The following is an 8,908-nucleotide window of genomic DNA, read 5'->3' as shown; positions in this document are numbered from 1 at the left end:
AAAAAATGAGGAATTCATATTAACAACTAAACTTTTGTGCATTTCCAAGCATTTCGGATTGAAATGTGAGAAACCTTAATTTTGATACAAGAATATTTAGTTCAGAAAGACTTGTTAAAGATCATAAATCAATATTATATGTCATATTAAGACTAAAGTATCCATATCCTATGTGCATAATAACTATCTATTTAGAAGTATGAGGATTTTTTCCATGGAAGACAATTGTCGTAAATTTATATTAACTCGTAATTAAAGAATTTGGGTTAAATGAGAATCCTCTAGAGTCCTTTTCATCATTATCCTTTTTCATCTGCAATTATCTATTGCCTTTTTGTTTTTTCTTCTTCAATTAAATTCTTGGTGTCATTTTTGTATGGAGCAAATGGAGCCTCTAAAAGGAAATATCTTAACAATCTCTTATTGATATTTTAGGCAATACTTCTAAACCTTTCCTTATTTTGGGGAATTTTATATGTGTTAAATCAGGTACTATGAAAAAAGGTGGAAACTCTCCCCCATGTAAGTTGATATACATCAATCAATGCATATTTTATTTAGGCCTTCTAGAATTACTGAACACTAGACTCTCCTTCATTTTAGTCAACAATTAGTTGGATAGGGAAATATGTTGTTTAATTAACTAGGCTTTTTACAGTAATCATTGAATTGAGAATTTTTATGAATTTTTATTAAGTTCTACCTCCCCTATCATCGAATCATTATGTTGTTTATCTCTCTATTGAGTAAAATTTCACTTTCAAAATAAGATTTCTATAAAAAAAAAATTGGAGCATATGTCTTGGGTTTTTTTAGTATTATTAAGAAGCTTAGAAGACAATTTTAGCTATAGATCATATCTTTTCTCTCTACAACAAACTTAATAATGTTAATTGGAAGCTTAAAAGGGCTACTTAATACCCATTCTCCCAATATCAAACACCATCTCTATATTTAAATAGGAACAAACCCATATCTTTCATGAGATGGAAAAGCATCCTTTTAATAGCTTCCCTATCAAAGCCTTTGAGTAACCAAAAAAAATTATTGAAGCATTTATATGTGAGAACAAATATGTCAAATAATTTTTGAAATGCATATAGCTAACTACAAGTAAAGATGACTTAAAAGTTTCATATCAAATGTTTATAAATATGAAAAACAAAAAAAAATACTAAGGATTTTTTATGCTTCCTTTTTTATTAGCTCCCATGATTTCATTGTTAATTAGGTAGACAATTATTTGTATAACTACTTAATTTTGATAAAACTGTTTTACATTATTCAATGGAAATCCCTAAAATGAATTTATTATCCGATAAATATAGTATTTTGTTATTCTTCCTTTTACAAATAACGAAATTAAAGGTGTCATATTTGGTATTGATAATGATAATACCTTTAGATTTAGAGATCTTACATCAAAATCCCTTAAAGATACTTAGGGTGTCACTTACTGCTCTCTAACTATTTTTTTTAGTACTTCTTTATGTCCTATAAAATACAAATCAAATTAAAGCCTTTAGCCATAACATCCATCTTTAAGAGAACTCACAATGAATCTATAAAAGATTTCAGGCATGTTTACTTATATAAACTTTTTATGTAATTATTAACAAACTCATGGTACGTAGATTGAACCACTGCATCCAAATCTTATTCATCCAACACAATATGTTTTTATTAATGGGAGATACATCAACATCATTCTTGAAAATGATATATTTCAAGGTTTCATTTCTTATAGATCTTCCAAATATTTCAACTTTAATATTGATATCAAAAAGTCCTTTCATAATGTCTGTAAGATGTTCTTATATGATAAACTCTAAAAGATGAAATTCACATATACTTTCATTGAATGGACTATTGTTTTTACTTCATATGTTAGTTTCTATATTGTGGTTAATCGTGAGTTAAGAGGACAATTTAACTCATCTTCAAACCTAAAATAAGGTTGTCCATTATCTCCTTTCAATTTTGCCTTTGTTATAAATAGTTTGTCAGGTGTAGCAGATTAGTACTCTAGAACAAAACAAACTCCATAGCAATAATGAAATAACCTCTTCACATCTCTTTTGATCTAAGCTAATGACCTTCTAGCTTTTGGTAAAATTAATTTTAACTTAATTTTCACTCTTCATTATCTCCATAAAATTGTTAAAAATCTATAGGAACAAATGAAGCAGCTATCACTTTTGACTCAGAATTCTAAGCAAAAACCCCAGAAAGCTTACGAGAAAAGATATGGGAATGTGACTTTTACTGGTCGGGTAAAACAACCCATGACAATATAGCCCAAAAACTTTAAGCAACAGTAGTGGCAGTCTTCACAACAATAACTACAGTGACAACTTGAGGGAAGAAGAATATTTAGGCTTACTTTTGAGTAGAAGAAAAATTAGGAATATCCTTTCAAGGATAGTGTCATAAAAAAATGTTCAAAAACTATCTGAACCATTGATATTTACAAAAGCATGCTCAATTTTCTTTATATTTTGCACCTGGTTATGAAAAAATTGCACTTTAAAGAAAATTAATTTTGTGTTTTTCTTGCAGGTATAATAGACAGGACACATGGAGCGAAGTGAAGTTGAATTGGAGCGAAATGGAGCATATTGGAGACCAGCAGACTGCCACCTAGGTGCCAGCCTTTGGGCGTGTTGACCTCACTTTTGGTTGAGGTCTAGTTTCTTCCTTAGTAGCCTAGGGTCTAGACATAGGACTTTCCTGTTGACTATTCCTAGAGGACTAGAAAAGGAACCCTCACCATTATAAATTCTAAACTCTTATTTGCTCAACTTGAAGTTCCATATATTGGTCCTAATTCTTAGCACTTAGTAGGTGGGCTCAATATGAAGGAGCTCAAGGAGAGTTCCCATAGGATGGTCAAGCCTTAGGAATAACCCTGGTCTAGTCTTGGTTAGTCTAGCTTGCACAGTCTTGATTTTTTTACACACCCCAAACCCTAAGACTATATGCACTTGATTTGGTCTCCTAACTCCTTTGGAAAGCTCATATGGGTGGACCCAAACCCCTAGCTCTTGGCTAAGAGGGTTAGAACCAGCATATTGAACATCCAAAGTGAGTCCTCAGATGGTTATCATGACTTGAAAATGGCTTCATAACTTAACTACCCACTCGAGCCTAAATTTTCATCAAAATTACCAAAATACCCCTACAATCCAAAATTTTGCCAAAATTCTCAAAATTGCCCAAATTACCCAATTTTTTTCAAAAAACATTTCAAAGTGCTCCCCAATATCTAAATTGATCAACATTCACCAAAATTCCCAAATACCCCCAAAATTACCAAAATGCCCCTCATGACCCAAAATTTCTAAAAAATTACAAAAATTACAAAATAATCTCAATTGTCCCCAATATCAATTTGAACCACTTATATAGGCTCAATTTAGCCAAATTGACTCATTTTAACCAAAAGCCCCAAATTGCTCTTAAAGGCCCAATTTCCCCAATTAGCCCCAATGTCAAACAAATTTACCCCAATCTTGCCCAATTTCAATTCCAAACCAAAATTCAACATCTCTAATACCAATTGAAACTAAATAAAAACCTAATTTGACCCAATTACAAGCTCAATTTCACCCAAATCAAAAGGCCCAATTTCACCCCAAATTGGTCATATCCCCAAATTAAATTGAAAGCCATAATAAATTAAAAGCCATAACCCCAAAATTTCCACCTAATTTCTTTTCAAAATACTTCATGACTATCAAAAACACCAAATTGAACATAAATTGGGCCATATACAAGCTCTAGACTAACCCAAAGCCCAAGTCTAACCCAAAATCCCCAAATTGACCCTATGTCCAAATTCCACAAAATTAGCCTTCCAATTCAATTCAAAATCACTTGAAATCCTTTCAAAACTCTTCATGACATCTCCATACACCAAATTAGATATTTAATTGACCCAATTTTAATCCAAATCCAACCCAAACTCAAGCCCAAATTCATCCCCAATTTTAAAGGCCCAAGCCCTTAAGTCATTCAAAAAGCCCAAAAATTACCTAAAAGCCCACATGATAAATTTCCCCTCATCATCCATTTAATAAAAATCATTCTGTAAGTTTTAAATTCTTGATCGAGTCATTAAAAATCAAGCCTCATGAAAAACTCCACAAAAATACCCCATAAATCCAACAATCCCTTTTCATGCAAATTCACCAAGCCAAGGACAAGCCATGAAGCCATCCCCAAGCCATAGGCGAGCCATACGAGCCTTTGCCACCTCACCAAGATATTAATGGCAAAAGGAGGAGCCACTTTCAGGCTCCCTTAAAAAATAACCATTAGCATTGATCCACTTTGATGGTGACTTCACCATGCTAACTCAGCTGAACCCCCTGATTTTCTTCAGCACCCAAACTTTCCTTGAAGGGTGAACCCAACCCCAAATCATGTATTGAACCAAATTGACCCAAAATGACCATTACATCATTCATCTTTAATCCAAAACCTTTACACATGGCCAACCCCAATTGACTTCATCAAAACTAAGCCCTGATCCCCCTAACCGGATGGTGACCTGACCCTGGCCGACCAACCACCTTGGCTACCGAAAAAACCAAACCCAAGAACTCCACCTTGGCTAAAACTCAAAATTGAAACCACCTGATATGCTTTAGCACAATTGGACATTTGCACCTTTCTTCCCTCCACCTAAGCAGCATCCCAGCCACCTCAGCCATTCGTAGCAGCCACCATGTCCTCCCCTATTTAAACTCACCCCCTAGGACCAAGGAACAAGAGATTCAAATTCCTTGGGGAGACACTACCAATTTGTTCCCAAAGCTTCTTCAAGACCTCTTGAGTTCAACCCAACCATCTTCCAGCCCTCTTCCCCACTGAGCAGAGCCAATTTCTTTACCTTAATTTGAGCCTGAAATAGGACACCTCTCAAAACTCCACCAAATCCTAATTAACTGCACCCACACCATCCTCTGAGTGAAAGAAGAAGATCCCCCACAAAATCCCCATCATCATACCACCATAGCATAGAATTTTATCAACACTGCAAATCGGCCTCGATCGATTTCATACCTAGGCAATTCACCACAACCCAAGGCTTCATCTAGGAGCTCTGTGGACTCAACTCAAGCTTATAGAAGCACCCAATCGAGACCACACCTCTTGGGCAAATGTATTAAATTCTCCCCTCAAATCGAGCCTATTTTAATTATCCATGCTTATAAACTTGATTTAGGACATGATTAACCATATAGATGTGTTCCCCTAGTTTAGACGCGTCTATAGAAACAAACCCAAAGAGATTTGGTTGAGTATCGAGGAAGAAATTAGGGTTAGAAGGTAGACGGTTCATGGGTTGAGGGACTTGGGGACGATGAACGGATGTCGTCCAATCACATGTGTATCGTTTGGATGACTGAGATCGCATTGGACGAGCAGATGGAACGATGAATATAGATGTGTATTAAGAAGGTGATCTCGGATGAATATAGATGTGTAAAATTTATAAAGTTGACTCTTCTTTACAACAGTGCTAAAAACTTGATGTGGTATTTTATTAATAATAACTTTGTTGACCTCACTTTTGGTTGAGGTTTAGCTTTTTCTCTTTATTAGCCTAAGGTCTAGCCATAGAACTTTTCTATTGACTATTCTTAGAAAACTAGACAAGGAACTCTCACCATTAGAAATTCTACACTCATCTTTACTCAACTTGAAGTTCCACATATTGGTCCTAAACTCTAGCACTTAGTAGGTGGGGTCATTATGGGGGAGCTCAAGATGAGTCACCCTTAGGACCGCTGAACCTTAGGGTTGACCCTAGGTGTTGGTCTAGGGCTTAAGGCACATACTTGCACTCACAATCACTCACAACCCTAAAGCTTCTAGGCTTTGGTCCCTTGATACTTTTGGGAGACTCATGTAGGTGGCCCCTAAACCCATTAGCCCTAGACTAGGGTTTGGCTAATACCACTACATAGAGGACCTAAAATGAGATTTCCATTGGTCCATGGCTTATTATTGGTGGTTGACACTCCAACTCTACCAAGATACCCAACCTATCCTTTTGCCCCTAAATTCCCCAAAATTACCTAGATACCCTTTGGACCCCAAATTTGGCCAAAATTCCCAAATCTACCCAAAATACCTAAATTGGTTCAAAAATCATTTCAAACACCTTGAAAACACCCAAACTACCCAAAATCACAAAAAAATTGCCAAAATTCCCAAAATACCCCTCCTTACCCCAAAATTCTAAAAATTCCAAAAAAATCCCAAAATTTTCCAAAACCTCCCAAATATTTCTAATTTTATTTTTCTCAACTATCACATGACCCAATTTGGCCAATTTGAACATCTTTGATCAAAACCCCCAAATTGCCCTTTAAAGGCCCATATTTTCCCCAAATCACTCCAAATGTTTATCAAATTTGTCTCAATTTACTCCAATTTCAATTCTAAACTCAAATCCACTCTTGATGTGACCAATATAGACTAAATCCAAGCTCAATTATTCCATTATTTGAACCCAATTTTGATTTAACACATCACATCACAATTACACCAATTTCATTTTGCTCAACTACCACATGACCCAATTTAGCCAATTTGACCATCTTTGATCAAAACTCCCAAATTGCCCTTTCAAGGCCCATGTTTTCCCCAAATCACCTCAAATGTTTATCAAGTTGGTCTCAATTTACCCCAATTTCAATTCTAAACTCAAATTCACTCTTGATATGACCAATCTAGACCAAATCCAAGCTCAATTAATCCATCATTTGAGCCCAATTTTGATTTAGATCAAAATCACAATTTTGGCCCCATGACTTGGTTCTCTTTAGAGAAACATCCTCTAAGCATGAGCTCTTCTAAATTTCAAAAATTAAGAACTTTAGAGAATATTTATTTAATGTAGAAAAGATTTTTTTATGAGTTTTTTTATATTTTAAAAATATGTAAACTTTGAGCAAATTTAATTTATGTACATAAAAATATTCTTTTTTTTTTTTTTTGATTAAGATCACTAAACTCTCTCTTTTACTTAACGTAGGAAGCTTAATTATTCCTCCTATACATTCATGAACCACACATTTCGGTTAACCTAAAGCCAAATCTAATTGAGCTTCCTAACGTTCTAACTTGCATAAATAAATAAATCCATCCAACTTACATGAAAAAAATAAAGATATCACTCAATCATGCATACATACTCACGTACACAATCACTTCATGCAAATCACACGTCATAACTTCACATATTTTCCTTTCTTTTTCTTTTCTTTGTACATGTACATACACATCACTTCATATTACAAGACTTTAAAAACTACACATGCATTAACCTACATGAACATTGACATATCATATAAATATGTTTCATTTTACATTAGGTGAATTCATAGTACTTAAACATGTATTTTAAGTATACACATTCACACCTACTCACCTATACATACTTTATTTATATTCACATGCATACACACACACAAACACACACACACATATACATGCATATACTTATATTCATATGCATATATATATTCAGATAATTGGCATGTTTCTCTCTCTCCCTTTCCAATTTTGGTCAAAGTAGACCTAACTAGGGTTGATTGGGTTTGGGATAGGGTTTGGTTGGGTTTAAGTTACGGTTTTATTAATTATTGAATTATTCTTTTAATTTGTAAATTTTTATTTTATTATATTATTTTTCATGAATAAACAGTTTATTAGGTTGATGGAATATTTTAGTAAGTTAATTAAATGTTTTCTTAGTTAATTGGGTATTTTGTTAATTAATTAATTATGTTGATGATTTAATTAGATTTTTTATTATTAATTATTTACTTTGTGAATTTATTATTTTTTAATGAGTTAATTAAATATTTTAATGATTTAATTTAAAGGTTGATGATTTAGTTGATTATAATTAAAGTTTATGAATTAAGTATTTTAATAAATTATTTAAATATTTAATAATTTAATTATTTAATATATTAATTATTTATTTTGTCCATTAATTAATTAATTTTTTTTATAAGTTAATAATAGTTTTAAATGGTAAATTAAAGTTTTAATTAAATTGGTTAAAGATTTCAAGGGCTTTTTAAAAAGCTAATAAAATTATTAAAATTTTAATTAGGTTATATAAAACATTAATTAATTGATTCAAGTTTTAATTATGTTAATTATTTAATTAAATAATTAGAGATCTTTATCAATTTAATTAAATAATTAATATTTTAAATATGTAATTAATGATTAGTAGTTATTTAAGAAATTAGTGCATTAATTAAGTGTTTAATGATTCAATTGGACGGTTATTAATTTAATTATTTACTTAAAGGCTTAATTAAGTAAGTTTGTATTTAATTAAATGGTTTATGAATTAATTAAGTTAAATTATGTTTCAATTAATTAATTAGTGATTAAATTAAGTAAATTTATAGTTAATTAATGAATTAGTGATTTAATTATGGTGTTTAACTTTAAATAAGGGATTAGGTCTTGGTTTAGGGTAAATAGGGGAGGTTAATTCTTATATTTGGCTACTTAGGGGATTTAAATGGTTTAGCCTTAAATTAGAAGTGACTAATAATATAAATGATGTTCTAAGGCTAATTAAGGTATCTCAGGTTTTGTGAAGGGTTAAATACTTAAGTTTAGCCCATGGTTTGCTTGGATTAACCCTTAATTATCTTAGATTGGGAGAAACCAAGACTAATCTACTAAGTTTTGTTGAAATTCACTAGGTTTCCATGTGTTTTTGTCTTTTTTCTCTCAGTTTCATAAGAAACCATGCTTGATGTTTTTGGTTTTGGTAAAATAGATAAGAGAACATTCTAATTACGCCAATTAGTACTATATAAACACATCACATCACAATTACACTAAAATCCCTATAGATTTATTA

The sequence above is a fragment of the Phalaenopsis equestris genome, unplaced genomic scaffold, assembly GCF_001263595.1.
Source record: "Phalaenopsis equestris unplaced genomic scaffold, ASM126359v1 Scaffold220174, whole genome shotgun sequence".
NCBI classification, from domain to species: Eukaryota; Viridiplantae; Streptophyta; class Magnoliopsida; order Asparagales; family Orchidaceae; genus Phalaenopsis; species Phalaenopsis equestris.
This window is presented reverse-complemented; position numbering follows the sequence as displayed.